The sequence below is a fragment of the Sarcophilus harrisii genome, chromosome 2, assembly GCF_902635505.1.
Source record: "Sarcophilus harrisii chromosome 2, mSarHar1.11, whole genome shotgun sequence".
Taxonomy (NCBI): Eukaryota; Metazoa; Chordata; class Mammalia; order Dasyuromorphia; family Dasyuridae; genus Sarcophilus; species Sarcophilus harrisii.
The window spans coordinates 331,076,229-331,093,855 of record NC_045427.1 but is presented as its reverse complement, the minus strand read 5'-3'; the positions used below and the strand labels follow the sequence as shown (position 1 = coordinate 331,093,855).

Below are 17,627 nucleotides of genomic sequence, written 5' to 3'. Positions count from 1 at the left end.
TTTAAATTTAATTCTGCCTCCTTAACTTGTCTTGCTATTACTTAACCTCCTTTCATCCCTTGTCATCTTTCCATCCTTTGCCCTCCCCATCCATCCATACTTTTTACCTCTTATTTCTTTGTAGATGGTATATATGTAGTGATGCCTATTGAACCCATTCCCAATGTGAATAGATTTTCAGAACTACTATCCGTCCTCTCCCCACTAATGCCTCTGTGTCTGTATTCTTCCTCAGCACTTCATTTGTACAACATGGCTACTATTTTTACCTTAACTCTGCCAATCTTTCTTTTGAGCTATCCTATTGTTGATGTGAATCTTAAACATATATTTCTCATGTAAAAAAACAAAAACAAAACCCCAAATAATTTGTCCATCCTTAATTTGTCTATGTTGAGTTACTTAAAAATTGATTTGTTAAGTTTGGTTTTGGTTGATGAAAATTTGCAAATTTGTTAAAGGTCCATTTTTTCTCATTCAGAATTAAATAATTTTGCTAAATATGATATTTTTGGCCACAGGCATAATACTTTTGATTGTCGATAGATATAATTCGAGGACCTGTGGTCCTTTATTGTGCTGCTGCTAAGTCTTGTACAATTCTAATTGTAGCTACAGCATTCTTGATTTTTTTTTCATGTTTCTCGCAAAATTTTCCCTTTGATCTGTGAGTTTTGAAATTTGGCAATAATATTCTTGTGTGTTTTCCACAAAGGATCTCTTTGAGGTGATGATTGTTGTTTTTTTTTTGTTGTTGTTGTTGTTGTTGTTTTTATCTATTTCTACTTTCCCCTCATGTTCTATCACTCCAGGACAATTTTCTTGGATTATTTTCTGCATCCTTGTGTCAAGGTTCTCTTATTAGTCACAACTTTTTGTATTTTCTTTGATCTGTTCTCCAGATCTCTTGTTTTTCTTAGATGTTTCTACTTTATAATCTGTTTTGTTATTTCTTGGTTTCTTATAGCTTCACTGGCTTCCCCTTGCCCAATTTTAATTTTCAAAGAATTTTTTTCATCTTTGAAAATCTTTGCTACCCAAGAGAATCAATTAAAACACTATTAGAAATAATCCACAACTTTACAAAGTTGCAAGATACAAAATAAATCTACATAAATCATCAGCATTTTTATATATCACTAACAAAATCCAACAGCAAAAAATACAAAGAGAAATTCCATTTAAAATAACTGTCGATAGTATAAAATATTTGGGAATCTGCCGAGGGAAAGTCAGGAACTATATAAGCAAAAATCCAAAACACTTTCCACACACTTTCCACTTTATTAAAGTCAGATCTAAACAATTGGAAAAATATCAAGTGCTCTTGGATAGGTCAAGCAAATATAATGTACTACCTAAATTAATCTATTAGTGCTATACCAAACTCCCAAGAAACTTAATTTTACTAACCTAGAAAAAAATAATAAAATTCATCTGGAAGAACAAAAAGTCAAGAATTTCAAGGGAATTAATGAAAAAAAAAAAACATCAAATGAAGGTGGCCTAGCTGTACCAGATCTAAAACTATATTATAAAGCAGCAGTCATCAAAACCATTTGGAACTGGCTAAGAAACAGATTAGTGGAATAGGTTAGATTCACAGGACAAAATAGTCAGTGACTATAGTAATTTAGTGTTTGACAAACCCAAAGACCCCAGCTTTTGGGATAAGAAACCCACTATTTGACAAAAACTGCTGGGAAAATTGGAAACTAGTATGGCAGAAACTAGGCATTGACCCACACCTGACACCATACACCAAGATAAGGTCAAAATGGGTTCATGATCTAGACATAAAGAATGATATTATAAACAAATTAAAAGAACATAGGATAGTTTACCTCTAGATCTGTGGAGAAGGAATTTGTGACCAAAGGACTAGAGATCATTATTGATCACAAAATAAGTAATTTTGATTATATCAAATTGAAAAGCTTTTGTACAAACAAAACTACTGCAGATAAGATTAAAAGGGAAGCAATAAACTGGGAAAACATTTTTACATTCAAAGGTTCTGATAAAGGCCTCATTTCTAAAATACATAGAGAATTAACTCAAATTTATAAGAATTCAAGCCATTCTCCAATTGATAAATGGTCAAAGGATGTGAACAATTTCCAGATGAAGAAATTGAAACTATTTCTAGTCATATGAAAAAGTGTTCCAAATCACTATTGATCAAAAAAAATGCAAATTAAGACAACTGAGATACCACTACATACCTGTCCGATTGGCTAAGATGACAGGAAAAGATAATGACAAATGTTGGAGGGGATGTGGACAAACTGAGATACTGTTACATTGTTGGTGGAACTGTGAATGTATCCAACCATTCTGGAAAGCAATGGAACTATGCTCAAAAGTTATCAAACTCTGCATACCTTTTGATTCAGCAGTGTGTCTACTGGGCTTATATCCCAAAGAGATCTCAAAGAGGGAAAGGGACCCACATGTGCAAAAATGTTTGTGACAGCCTTTTAGTAGTGGCTAGAAACTGGAAACTGAATGGATACTCATCAATTGGAGAATGCCTGAATAAATTGTGGTATATGAATGTTATGGAATATTATTGTTCTGTAAGAAATGACCAACAGGATGATTTCCGAGAGACCAGGAGATACTTACATGAACTGATGCTAAGTAAAAGGAGCAGAACCAGGAAATCATTATACATGGCAACAACAAGACTATATGATGATCTGATGGACCTGGCTCTTTTCAACAATGAGATGATTCAAACTAGTTTCATTTGTTCAGTGATGAAGAAAGCCATCTGCACCCAGAGGTCAGCCTGTAGGAACACTGAGTGTGGATCACAACATAGTATTTTCACTCTTTCTGTTATTTGTTTGCATTTTGTTTTCCTTCTCAGGTTTTTTTTTTTTCTTTCTAGATCCAATTTTTCTTATGCAGCAAGATAACTATAAATATGTATATAAATATTGGATTTAACATGTATTTTTAACATATTTAACATGTATTAGACTACCTGCCATCTAGAGGAGAGGGTGGAGGGAACGAGGGAAAACTCTGGAACAGTAAGTTTTGCAAAGGTCAATGTTGAAAAATTACCTATGCATATGTTTTGTAAATAAAAAGCTCTAATTAAAAGAAAAATAAAATACCTTTTTTAGTGTTTTTTTATCTTGTTTTTCTTGGATTTTTTTTTTTTTTTACTCAATAGGTCATTTGATTTTTAAATTCTTTTTCAAGTTCTAAATTTTTTCTTGGCATGGAACTATTTCACATTACTCTTTGGGGTACATTTTTTACTCAAGTGTCCTCCTCTGAAAATGAACCTCAGGATGAACCCCAGTCTTCCCTCTTCTTATAATATGTTTGAGTAGTGGGGTCCTTATTTGTCAGTTAATTTTTTTTTTTTTTTAACAAGAGATATTAGTGTCATTGGACAAAGAGACTATATACTACACCCAGACCACACCCAGCCTCAGGCAATCTAGACAAAGTATCTACCTCCACCCAAGTGAAATATAAGTAGGAATTCACCTTAGATTTGATGTGGTCTGACATTTGAGGGAAAAGTTGGTTGAATCTTAAAAGAATGAATTTGTGAAATCCAGATTTTAGAAAAGGGGAACTCTGAACCCAAATCATTATTCCTATTCCCATACCGACAAACCCCTCAACATTTGCGATTCCATTCCTCCAAAAGACTACATCCTTTATCCTTATCTTCTCTCACTAATCTTTAATCTCTTTGAGGAGGTTCAGTTAGGTACAAGAAGTCACAAAGGTGTTATCTGAAGTGGATTCACACTCACACCATCTTCAGGTCAAGGGGCAAAGCTTGTGATGCTCAGCAAAGCAGGCAAAGTTCCTAACAAATTAGCAAGCAGATGGCTTTCTTCATCACTGAACAATTGAAACTGATTTGAATTATCTCATTGCTGAAAAGAGCCAGGTCTATCAGATCTATTGTCTACAAACAGGGCCAAGTCCTATCTTCGAAAATTCACATGGAATACTTCTGGGATCAAAGCCAAGATAGTGAAGTGCATAAAGCTGCCAAGCTTGCTCTCCCAACATTTCCCTCCAAAAAAATAAAACACTTCAAATTTAATTTTGGAGTGATAGAGCCAACAAAAGATCTGATTGAAGACAACTTTGGAGATCAAAAAGAGAGGGCTGTGACACCAGAGTGGAAACTGGTCCAAAAGTTGCATAGCAGCTATAGCAACAATAGCAACATCCAAACAGAGACAATAACTGGATCAGGAAACTAGATTGCAGGAGATCCTCTTGAGTACAGGGCAGGATAATATTTGGCAGGTCCACTACCCATACTCAAAGGTTACAGCTCCAGGACAGAGAAAATTGCTTGTAGTCACAGAGCAAGGGCCCTGAGAAAGAATATTACTTGCTCTCCCAAGGCACCAAGGGCCCTGAAGAGTAGTATCCTTTGTACACAGGAAATCAGGGATCCTGAGAAGCATTCTAAAGTCACAAAGGAACACTGACTATAAATTCTACCTAGATCATACCACCTTGGAAGCTACAAAAAATTTCAAACCTCAGATTTAGCTCTGAAAACAGGAGTTTGAAAAAGCATCTGAAGCTTAAGGCAGTATCCCCCCACAACCACAACCTGAAGAGGCCAATTTTAACATAAAGTGGGCTGGATAAGTAAGCAAACAAAAATAATCTCATCATAAAAAGCTACTATAGTTACCGAGATTAGGTCACCAACTTGGAAGACAACAATATTAAAACAATTACAAGGAAAGCATCAAAGAAAAATGAATTCTACAAAAACCCAACATGAATTCCTGAAAGATATGGAGGAAAATTATTTTTAAAAATAAGAATGGTAAAGGAAAAATTGATGAAAGTGATTTAAGAAAATTTTGAAAATAATATTGACACTTTGGTTAAAAAAAAAAAAAAAGACTGAAGAAAATAAAACCTTAAAATAAAGAACTGATCAAATAGAAAAAGAGGTGCAAATAATTCCCTAAAAATTAGAACTAGGCAAATGGAACCTAAAGACTTCATAAAAACATCAACTAAAGTCAAAAGAATGGGGAGAAAAAGAAGAAAATGTGAAATCTCATTGGAAAAAATATGGACATGAAAAATAGATCAAAATGAAATAATTTAGGAATTATTAAATTGCCTGAAAGCTATGATTAAAGAGCCTAGATCTCATATTTCAAGAAATTATCAAGCAAAACTCCATAGAACCAGAAGCTAAAATAGAATTGGAAAGAATCCATATATCATTTCCTGAAAGATATTTTGATCAAATTCCAGAGCTTCTTGATCAAAAGAGAAAATATTGCAAGAGTCACAAAGGAACTATTCAAACAGCATAGATCCACAGGATCACTAGCTACCATATTAAAGGAATGACGGTCTTGGATTACAACAAAAAAATCGCCTACCCAGGAAACGTGGGCATATAATCCTTTATGGGTGTGGGAGGAGGGGAAGGAAGAAGGAAAGAGAATTTAGGACTTGCACATATTCCTGATGAGATGAATAGAAATTTTGACATTCAAACACAAGATTCAAGAAAAATATAAAAAGGCAAATATGAAAGCAAATTTTAAGGGATTCAGTAAAATTAAATTGTTTATATTCTTATTTGGGAAGATGATATATATAATTCCCAAGAACTTACTATTAGGGCTGTTAGGAGGATTCTATAGACACAGTGGGGCACAGAAGTAAGTTGATTATTTTGGGATAATCTCAAAGAGAAAAAAACAAGTGAGAAAAATAATACAATGGGAGGGGGGTGGAAGGAAGAAAAAAAATGGGAATCATCTCAGATGAGACAGGTTAGTAAGGAAATGAAGGGTGAAATAGTGAGTGAGCAATGCTTGAACCTCAGAAGTGAATTGGTACCAAAAAGTATATATACACGTGTGTGCAAATACATACAATTGGGTATAAAAATCTGTCCTCAAAAGGGAAATAGGAGCAGAATGAGATAGACAAGCCTTGTTCAGAAACCAGACTATGTTGAAGGGTCATGATTAAAAGAGAGAAGAAAAGAAAATAGGATTGAGAAAAAATGCATAGTAATAACTGTGAATATAAATGGAATCTATTAACCCATAAAACAAAAGCAGATAACAGAATAGATTAGAAACCAGAATCCCATAATATGTTTACAATAAATACAGTTGAAACAGAGATAGACTTAAAATTTATTAGGTGAGATGGAGCTAAGATGGCAGGGTAAAGTCAGGAAGATGCTTGAGCACATGAAACCAAGCCTCTGAACAGTGTCTGACAGAATGAAACCACTCTCCAGCTCAAGACAGACTGAAAAAACTTCAAGAAAGATTAATCTCACTGGGGTGAAAAGGGTGTTCAGCCCAGCACAGAGAGATTGTGGAAAAGCTAGTGAGAGGTTCTTAATCATAGCAAATCAGCAACTAACACTCAGTCCTGGCTCTATAAAGGAGCAAATCAGTGGGGCAGTTTTCAATTGCAACTCAGAAGGCAACTTTGAAGAAACCAAGCTGTTTACTGAAAAGAGCAGGCAAAGCTGCACATAAGCTGCCCCCCATGCTCAAAGCCAAGTCTGAGAGCTGCACAGAAATTGCTCCATATATCCCAAGAGCAGAGCTCGAATTTAAAAGTAAAAAAAGAGGAAATACTAAAAGAAAAGGAGAGAAAATGAGCAAGAAACAAAAAAGAACCTTGACTGTAAAAAGCTACTATGGTGACAAGACAGAGAAAAATACAAACTCAGAGAAGGACAGAGAAATCTCTAAAGAATGATATGAATTGGTCTCAAGCCCAAAGAGGCTTCTTGGAAGTGCTCACAAAACAGCCTGTAAAAGGCAAATAAGAGAGGTAGAAGAAAAAATGAGAAAAGAAATGAGAAGTATGCATGAGTCACAGCATGGAAAAGGAAAGAAAATTGTCTTGAGAAAAAAAACTCTAGTAGAATTAACCAAATGGAAAAAGATAAAACAAAAACTAACTGAAGGATGTCACATCAAAAACTAGAACAGGGCAAATGGAAGCTAATGACTTTGTGAGACAAACAAACTTAAAAAGAATGAACAAATAAAAGAAAATGTGAAATACATTATTGGAAAAACAGCCGTCCTGGAAAATAGATCCAAAAGAGAGAATTTAAAAATGATTGGCCTTCCTGAAAACCATGATCAAAAAAAGCCTGGTTAGCATTCTTTAAATAATCATTACAAAAAATTGTCCCAATATTCTAGAAATAGAGAGGGAAATACTCATTGAAAGAATCTATTGATCATCTTCAGAAAGAGAGCCATTCCACAAGGAAAAACCTAAAGAACATTGTTGCAAAATTCCTGAACTACAATCTCAAGGAAAAATTATTGCAAGCTGCCAGACAAAAACAATTCAAATATCAAGGAACAACAATCAGGATTATCTAGGATCTAGCAGCTTCCACAATAAAGTATCAAAGGGCCTGGAATATTCTAAAGGCAAAAGAATAGTATTACAAACAAGAATTGACTACCCAGCGAGACTCAGCATCATCTTTCAGGGGAGGAGGTGGATCTTCAGTGAAGTAAAAAAAAATTCAGTCATTTCTATTGAAAAAAAAAAAAAAACCCAGAACTAAACAGAAAATTTAATCTCAAACACAGGACTCAAGCACAGAATGATAAACAGGGAGAAAATATATATTATTTAAAGGTTAAATTATTTACATCTCTACATAGGAAAATATCTGTAACTCTTGAGAACTGTATCTATTACTAAGGCAGACAGAGAGGGGGCATTACGTGGACTGAGGGCGTGGTTGTGAATGGACCCTGATGTGATGACAGCAAAGAAAATGACATTAAGGAGTGGGAAAAGGTCTGTACTGAAAAAAGGAAAGGGGAGAATGGGACAATTAGATCACATGAAGAGTCCCAAAAGATCTATTACTAATGCAGGGAAAGAAGGGAGGGGGATGAGCATTATCTAAAGCTTGATCTCATCAGTTTTGGCTCTAAAGGGGAATAAATTATTCAGTTGGGTATAGAAATTTATCTAATCCTATAAAGAAGTAGTAGGAGAAAGAGGAAAAGAAAAGGGAGGGACAGGATAGAAGGGAGAGCTAGTGGAAAAGGCAAGAGAAGGGAGGAAGGGTGTGGAAGGAGTGGGTTAAAAAAAATTACTAAAAGAAAAGGGGAGAGGGTGACAGGAAATAAAGTAGTGAGTGGAGTGGGTAAAAAACACTAAGGACAGAGTGGAAAGAAAAATATCTAAGGATAGAGAGAAATGCATAACTGATAATCATAACTGTGAATATGAATGGGATGAACTCTCCCATAAAACGGAAGTGAATAGCAGAGTGGATTAAAAAAAAAAATTCTACAATATGATATTTACAAGAAACACATTTGACACAGACACACAGTAAAGGTAAAAGGCTGGAACAATTATGCTTCAACTGAAGTCAAAAAAGTAGGGGTAGCAATTCTGATAAAATAAAAGTAAAAATAGATCTGATTAAAAGAGATAAGGAAGGAAAGTACATCTCTTGATAAAGGGTACTATAAACAACAAAGTAATGATACTAAATGTGTATGCACCAAATGGTAGAACAGTCAAATTCCTAGAGAAAATTTTATGCCAGTTGCAGGAAGAAATAAAACAGCAAAATTATATTAGTGGAGGACCTCAACTTTCCCCTCTCAGAATCAGACAAATCTAATCACAAAATAAAAAATAAACTAAGGGGGATAATAAAATCCTCCAAAACCTAGATATAATAGATCTCTGGAGAAAACCTATTAGCAACAGAGAGCAATACATCTTTTCCTCAGCAGCTGATGGCATCTACACAAAAATTGATCATATATTAGGGCACAAAAACCTCACACTCAACTGTAGAAAGGCAAAAATAGTAAATGTTTTTTTTTTTCCCCCAGACCATTTATTGTGCAGTGAGAATTGTATTCAATGAAGAGCCAGGGAAAGATTAGAAAATAATTTAATTCTAAAGAATGAATGGGTCAAACAACAAATCACAGAAACAATGCGTAATTTCATTCAAGAGAATGACAATAATGAGACAACATATTAAAATCTAATGGGATGCAGTCAAAACAGTTCTTAGGGGAAATTTTATATTTCTAAATAGTTACATGAATAAAATAGAGAAACAGGAGATACATTCAACTAAAATTAGAAAAACAAAAACCCTTGATTAAATACCAAATTTGAAATTCTGAAACTCAAAGGAAAGATTAATAAAATAGAAACCAAGAAAACTATTGGGCTAATAAAACTAGGAGTTAAAATTCTGATTTGGTTAATTTGATCAGAAAAAGGAAAAAATTCCAAATCACCAGCATCAAAAATGAAAAGGTTCAACTTACCACCAATGTTTTAAAAGCAATAATTTTGAGCTATTTTGCTCAACTGTGTGCCAGCAAATCGTACAATCTATATTGTTTTTGTCCACATTAATAGAAGAGGAAATAAATTACTTAAATAGTCCTATTTTAGAAAAAAGAAATTGAACAAGTCATTAATGAGCTCCCTAAAAAAATTTTCAGGGCCAGATGGATTCACAAGCGAATTCTATCAAACATTTAAAAAACAATTAATTCCAATATAGGTAAAGGAGTACTGCCAAATTCCTTCTATGATAACCTAAACCAGGAACCAAAACAGAAAGAAAATTACAGATCAATCCCCCTAATTTTGATGCAAAAATTTAAAATGTTATAGAAACTTATCAACAGGAGAATATACTATGACCAAGTGGGATTGATATCAGGAATGGTTCAATATCAGAAAAACTATTACCATAATTGACCATATCAATAACAAAACCAATAAAAATCATATGATCTTAATAGATGCAGAAAAAGCTTTTGACAAATTCAGTACACATTTCTATTAAAAACATTAGAGAACATAGGTGTATCGTCCCCTTAAGGCTATTCTCTCTGCCCACCCGTCAGTGGCATGACTAGGCCAATTTACCAGTCTTTGGGCACCAACTAGAATTACACAGAGACAGACCCACCAAGATGCGCAACCACTCTGTCTTTATTCAGTCATCCTCTCAGTGGGGGTAGCAGGAGCGCTCAAGGCTGTCTATGCTGCTGCCTCTCTTCCGGGATTGCCCGTGCCCAGCCCATTCAAAACTGCCTAAGCAGAGTCCCAGACGGGAGGCTTCTGGAATTAGTGCTGTGACCCAGGAGGAGATCTAGCAAAAGGACATACCATACCCCTTGCCATCTTCAGAAACGTATTAGTTCGTTTAACTCCTGCCAGACACAACCTCCTGCTTCCTCCTGGACCCGCCCTACCAGCTGACGTGGCGTACAGGCTCCATGATACATCCCAAAGAGAAAGCAGTGCTTCATTGCCCCTTACACATAGGAATAAACGGTGATTTCCTTAAAATAAGCACTATGTATTTAAAACCTACAGCAAGCATTATTTTCAATGGAGAGAAGCTAGATGCATTCCCAAAAGATCAGAGGTGAAAGAAGGATGCCCATTATCACCACTGTACTAGAAATGCTGGCTTTAGCAATAAGAAAAAGAAATTAAAAGGAATTAGAATAAGCAATGAACACATAAAACTCTCACTATTTGCAAATGATATGATATATTTAGAGAATCCTAGAAAAACCTATTTGAAACAATTCACAGGGGAGGGAGTGGGGGAAAGGAGGGGAAAAGTTGGAACAGAAGGTTTCTTTCCCAAGGGTCAATGATGCAAAATTACCCATGCTTATGTTTTGTAAATAAAAAGCTATTAAAAAATTCACAACTTTAGCAAATTTGCAGAATATAAAATAAATCTACACAAATAATCAGTATTTCTATATATCACTGACAAAGCCCATCAGCAAGAGATAGAGAACCAAAATAAAATACTTGGTTGTTAATCTGCCAAGACAAACCCAAGAACTATATGACCATAATTATGAAATACTTCTCACAAAGTCAGATCTAAACAATAGTGCTGGATCAGGGGAATAGATTACATACATATGACACAATAATCAAGGCCTATAGCAATCTAGTACTTGAAAAAATCCCAAACTCCAGCTTCTGGAATAAGAACTCAATATTATATATTATATTATATATTATTATATATATATAATCAGAGCTTTGGAGAAGGGAGAAATTTATGACCAAAGAAGAACTAGAAAACGTTATGAAAGATAAAATGGACAACTTTGATTGTGTTAAAACTAAAAAGGTTTTGCACAAACAAAATCAACAGAATCAAGATTAAAAGGGAATTACAAAGCTGGGAAAAAATCTTTACAACCAGAATTTCTGATAAAGGTCTCATTTCTAAAATATATGTGTGTCAAATTTATAAGAATATCAGTCCCCAGGGCAGCTAGATGGTGCAGTGAATAGAGCACCAGCCCTGAAGTCAGGAGGACCCGACTTCAAATCTGGTCTCAGACATTTAACACATCCCAGCTGTGTGACCCTGGATAAGTCACTTAACCCCAATTGTTTCAGCAGATATATATATATATAATTCCCCAATTGATAAAGGGTCATGAAATTAAAGCCATCTACAGTCACATGAAAAAATATTCTAAATCACTTGATTATAGAAATGCAAATTAAAATAACTTGATACCACTTCACACATCTCAGGCTAAAATGACAGGAAAAGATGATAAATATTGGAAGAGATATACCAAAACTGGGACACTACTTCATTGTTGCTGGTGATGTGAATTGATCTAACCATTTAGAAGAGCAATCTGGAACTATGCCCAAAGTGCTATCAAACTCTGCAAAGTGCTATACCCTTTGACTCATTAGTGCCATTACTGGGACAGTCTCCCAAGAAATCATAAAGGAGGGCAAAGGACCCACATGTGTAAAAATGTTTGTATCAGCTCTTTTTATGGTACCAAAGATTCAGAAAATGAACAGATGCCTATAAATTGGAGAATGGCTGAACAAGTTGTGGTATATGAAGGTATAGGAATATTACAGTTCTATAAAAAATGATGAACAAGGTGATTTTAGAAAGGCCTCAAAAGATTTACATGAACTGATGCTGAGTGAAATGAGCAGAACCAGGAATATATTGTACACAATAACAGCAAGAATGTGCAATGATCAATTATGAAAGACTTGGTTCTTCTTAGTGGTTCAGTGATTCAAAGCAATTCCAGTAAACTTTGAAACCAACACGTTCACTTTTTTCTGTTTTTTAATCTCTCCCATGGTTTTTTCCCTTTTGCTCTAATTTTTCTCTCCCAACATGATTCAAAAAGCAATGCATCTTAAACAAATTTTTTTAAAAGTTCATTCAGTTACCTGAATTTAGAAAGCACAGGTAATAATCATCATCTCAGGACAAGCAAAAGCAGAAGTAAATCTAAAAGAAATAATCAGGAAAAGTACATTTTGTTAAAAAGGCACTATAAACAATGTAGCTATATCAATACTGAATTGAATAGCATCCAAAATTTTCAGATTATACTGGTGAGGTACTAGTCTTTCCAGGCTTTTCTGAAATCGGTCTGATCATTTCTTATAGAACAATATTCCATTACATTCGTATACCATAACTTGTTCAGCCATTCTCCAACATTCAGTCAATTTCTAGTTCCTTACCACTACAAAAAGGACTGCTACAAACTGATCCCTAGTTTTAAAAAGGGTATACATTAAGTAATAGTTTGGAGAAATAAACAATAAAAAAAAATTCTGAATACAGAAAGTCAATATGCTATCAAGAAAGATCAAAATACACTCAGAATATATCAAAAGTCAAAGCAGCTGTTGAGGTGTAGACCAAATGTTGAGGTCTAGATTTGGGGTACCTAAATGAAGTTAGGGTTTAGTTAAGGTCTAGTGGCAGGTTTGGGGTACAGGGAGTCAAACAGAGCTCCCCTGCAACCCTCTTGGATTCGGCACAAGGATACGGCGGTAAATGAGGTCTAGTAGCAGCGCGAGTCCCCAATAAAAGCATTTATTGGCCCGGAGAGCTAGATTGATAAAAGAGATTTATTATTGAGTTTAGAAGTAGGAGATAGGTGAAGATAGAGATAAGGAGGACACTGGACAGAGGATCCAGTGGACAGAGGGTCCTCACATGGCTGCATGGTTGGAATCTCTGCAAAGAGGGGTTCCCAGGGTGGCCCTTTTATAGTAGGAGACTTAGCTCGAGGGGATTTTGGGTGTAGCCCCAAAGTTGGCTCAGATGCGGGTGAGGCTGGGACAGGTCCGGATCTTCTATTGTAATTCAAAGGGACCAGGATTTGTGAGTCAAAGTTAATTTACATTAACTAGGGGGGGTTGGGAATCAAAGATTGGAATCTTTCCCACATCACAGCTACATTCAAAATCTCCAAAAAAAAAAAAAAAAAAAATTAAAGAAAGAAAGAAAAAACAGTCTCAGGCCATGAAGTGCTAAAAAAAATAACTTGAAATATAGAAGAAAAATTGGCAAGAGGAATGAAAGTGATGCAAGAAAATCAAGAAAAAGAAGCCAACAGCTAACAGAGAGAAAAAATACTAAAAAAAATAATGCCTTAAAATACACAGTAGTCCAAATGGTAAAGAAAGTACAAAAGGCCCATGAGGAGAAGAATGTCTTAAAAAGCAGAATTGACCAAATAAAAGAGAGCCACAAAGTCACTGAAGAAAAAACTACTTAAAAGTAGAATTGGCCAAATGGGGGGAAATATCCATTAAAGAAAGCAACTCCTTTAAAGTAAGATACAAAAGCTCACTAAGGAAAATTTATAAATTAGAATTGAGCAAATGGAAGTTATGACTTTATTAGAAATCAAAAAGCAAAACAAAACCAAAAGAATAAAAAAAAAGAAAATAATGTAAACTATCTCATTGGAAAAACAACTGACCTGGAAAGTAGATCCAGGAGAGAACTTAAAATTTGTTTTATCTGAAAACCATCATCAAAAAAGAGCCTAGACATCCTCTTTTATAAGAAATTATTAAGGAAAACCTCTGTTACTCTATAACCAGAGGATAAAGTTTTTAAAAAAGAATCTATTGCCCACTTCCTGAAAGAGATCCCAAGATGAAAACTTCCAGGAATATTACCGCCAAATTCCAGAACTCCCAGGTCAAAAAGAAAAATACTGCAAGCAGAGCCAGCTGGGGGTGCAGTGGCTAGAACACCAGCCCTGGAATTAGAAGGACTTGATTTCAAAGCTGTCCTCAGACACTTAACACTTCCTCACTATGTGACCCGGGGCAAGTCACTTAACCCCAGTTGCTTCACAAAAGGAAAAAAAATAAATAAGGAAAATATTGCAAGCATCCAGAAAGAAACAATTCAAATATTTTGGAGCCACAGTCAGAACAATTTTAATAGCTTCTTCATTAAAGGGTCAGAAGACCTGCAGTGTGATATTTCAGAGGGCAAAGAAATTGTTAGGATTACAACCAAGATAAAGCTATCCAGCAAAACTGAGGAGGAGGAAACAGATATTCAATCAAATAAAGGATTTTCAAATATTCTTGATGAAAAGACCACAGCTGAACAGAAAATTTGATTCTAAATCACTATTGATTGGAGAAATGCAAATTAAGACAACTCTAAGGTATCATCTATCCAATTGAGTAACATGACAGAAAAGGAAAATGACAGATACAGAAAAGGAAGTGGAAAATTCTTGGTTCCATTGGTTTTGTTTGTGTCAAACCTTTTTAATATGATGTAATAAAAATTATTGATTAATATCTTGCAATGCTCTCTTATTTCTTGCTTGCCCTGGGTCATCCCTTCAAGCACCTGGGAAGGTTTATTGGGTCTTTGGATTGAGCCTATCATGAGCGCTTGCATAATTCCTTCTCGAGAAAAGATGCTTTATCTCAAAATAATTGCTATTCGTTTCTCCTTCTCTGGGATTCTAAAGTGAGTGATGATAGGAGCTCTGGTTTTCTTGGTCTTTTTTTTTTTTTAACAGCTTGTGGCAAAAATGGGACAGTCTCCCCAATTTCCTGCTCCACATCATAGGATTCCCCTTAAATTGCACGCTTTATTATTTGTGTTTCTCTTTTTATTGTGTGTTTATGTCTGTCTACATTTGCAAAATGTTAATGTTACATTTGTATTATGAGCAAGATTTTATTATCTTGAAAGATTTAAAATATAGCCAGGAAAAAAAAAATTATTAGGGCTACAGTTAGAACACAGGGAAAGATTTATTAAAGTTATAGAATCTCTTAAAAAAAAATGACATCTTAGCCAGATTCTGAAAGTTTTGAGAGTAATCAATAAGGAGTTTGGCAATTAGTCATTTTAAGATTACAGGAAAGAACTCCTGAGACTTTGGAGGTAATTTCAGGAATTCATCCCCTTCTGAAACCTCAACTCTTTTCTGTTCCTTCCTCTTTTCCTTACTGCTGCAGGGATGTATGGGCAGGAATGAGAGAGAGAGGATATACCATTGTGCATTAAAGATTATTTGAGATTAATCTGTCATCAAGAACAATCCATTCATTTCCACCTTCAGGCCTTTTCAGATAAGACAGCTTATCTTCACCTTTCCCCTAAAAGTTACCAAACCAATGAGAGAAATGATATACACATTAATACTTCTCTAGAAAAGGTAAGCAGTCTTTCACCTCTTGTGAATTCAGACCCAAGCCAGTTATATCCAGCCACCTAAGAAGAGAATCTGCTTGTCATTTTTAAAATAATATTTTTTTTGCCCAAATGGCTATAAAATTGTGCATACCCTTTGATCCACCACTATTTATTTTGGGTCTGCATCTGAAAGAGAACATTTAAAAAAGCAAAAAGGACCCACTTGTGCAAAAATGTTTGTAGGGGCCCTTTTTGTAGTAGCAAGGAACTGTAAATTGAGTGGATCCCCATCATTTGGGGAATAACTAAACTTGGGGTATATGAAAATAATGGGATATTGTTGTTTTATAAGAAATGACAAGCAGACTGATTTCAGAAAAGTCTGGAAAGACTTACACAAACTGATGTTAAATGAAATAAGTAGACCCAAGAGAACATTGAACATGAAAACAAGATTATGTGATGATCAACTGTGATGGACTTGACTCTTTTCAACAATGAAACAATTCCAATAGAATTGTGATGAAAAAAGCCATTGAATCCAGAGAGAGAACTATGGAGACTGAATGTGGATCAAAGCATGAATTTTCACTTTGTTGTTGTTGTTTGTTTGTTTTGTTTTCCTCCTGTTTTTTTCTTTGATCTTTTGATCCAATTTTTCTTGAGCAGCATGACAAATATGTAAATAGGTTTAGAAAAATTGCACATATTTAACCTATATTGAATTGCTAGCTGTCTGTGGGAGAAGGGAAAGGGAAAGGAGGGAGAAAACTTTGGAACACAAGGTTTTGCAAGCTAATGTTGAAAACTATGTATTTGGAAAAATAAGAACTATTAAAAATAATATTTTATTTTTCCCAGTTGCAAGTGAGACTTTTTTACATTTATTTTTAAAACTTTAAGCTTCAGATTCTCTCTCTCCCTTCCATATCTTTGATAGGGCACTGGTGAAGTTATGGTAAACATTTCCATAAAAGTCATATTGCAAAAGGAAACATAGATCTACCCACTCCAAAAAAGAAAAACTCAAGAAAAATAAAGTTGAAAATAAAGTATGCTTCAATCTGTATTCAGATACAATCGATTCTTTCTCTGTGTATGGATAGCATTTTTCATCATAAATCCTTCCAAGTAGTCTTGTATCATTGTATTCCTGAGAACAGATAAGTCATTCACAGTGATCACTTCACAATATTACTTTGTCTACAATCCACAGTCACTTTGCATAATCTCATGAAAGTATTTTCAGGTTTTTCTGAGAATATCCTGCTCATTTCTTAGAATATCATAATCATATACTAATAATTGCTGGGCATCCCTTCAATTTTCAATTTTTACCCTGAGAAAAGAGCTTCTATAAATATTTTTGTACATATTAAGTCTTTTTCCTTTTTTAATTTAAAATCTCTTTTTGGATACATGCCTAGTAGTGGTATGAACATGTTTGGGCATAAATAATATCTTTCGATCATTTATCAATTAGGACTTTTTTTATAAATTTGACTCAGTTCTCCATACATTTCAGAAACAAGACCTTTACATTAGAGAAACTTGCATCAAAATTCTTTTCACAATTATTATTGCTAACCATGTTTCCCTCCTGCTTCTTCTATTCTCTCCCTCCTTTCACCCTGTCCCTCAAGTATTTTGCTTCTGACCATCCCTCCCCTCATATGCTCTTCTGTCACACTAACAAACACATTCCATGTGGGTATATAGTTATTTCCAAAGGATTGTATCTTTGTTAGGGGTATATTTAGAGGTTGTAGGTATAATTTGATTTTATTGTGATTATATTAAAAAGAAACTAGGAGTAGAAAAAGGATTGTACTGGAAGCAGAGGAAGGAAGAAATAGAATGGGATAAATTACATCATATGAAATGGCAAAAAAAAAAAAGACTTATTATAGTTGAGAGAAAGAAGAGAGGGGAATGAACATTATTTGAACTTTAATCTTATTGAATTTGGCTCAAAGAGGGAATATCATACATATCTAGTTTGATTGAGAAACTTGCCTCACCCTATAAGGAAGTAGGAGGAGAAAGGGAAAGTGAAAGGGTGAGGCCAATAGAAAGGAGAACAGAAGTAGAAGGGGAAAGA

At 34.6% G+C, this 17,627-nt stretch overlaps 1 long non-coding RNA gene across 1 annotated transcript in view; it reads right to left on the bottom strand.

Moving 5' to 3' along the window:
- The window catches only part of LOC116421596, a 43,708-nt gene that overhangs the window by 8,663 nt on the left and 17,418 nt on the right, over positions 1 to 17,627 (bottom strand). The window contains exon 2 of the long non-coding RNA XR_004232048.1: positions 12,280 to 12,340. This is a non-coding gene — a long non-coding RNA (uncharacterized LOC116421596). The remainder of the gene's footprint in view (positions 1 to 12,279; positions 12,341 to 17,627) is intronic.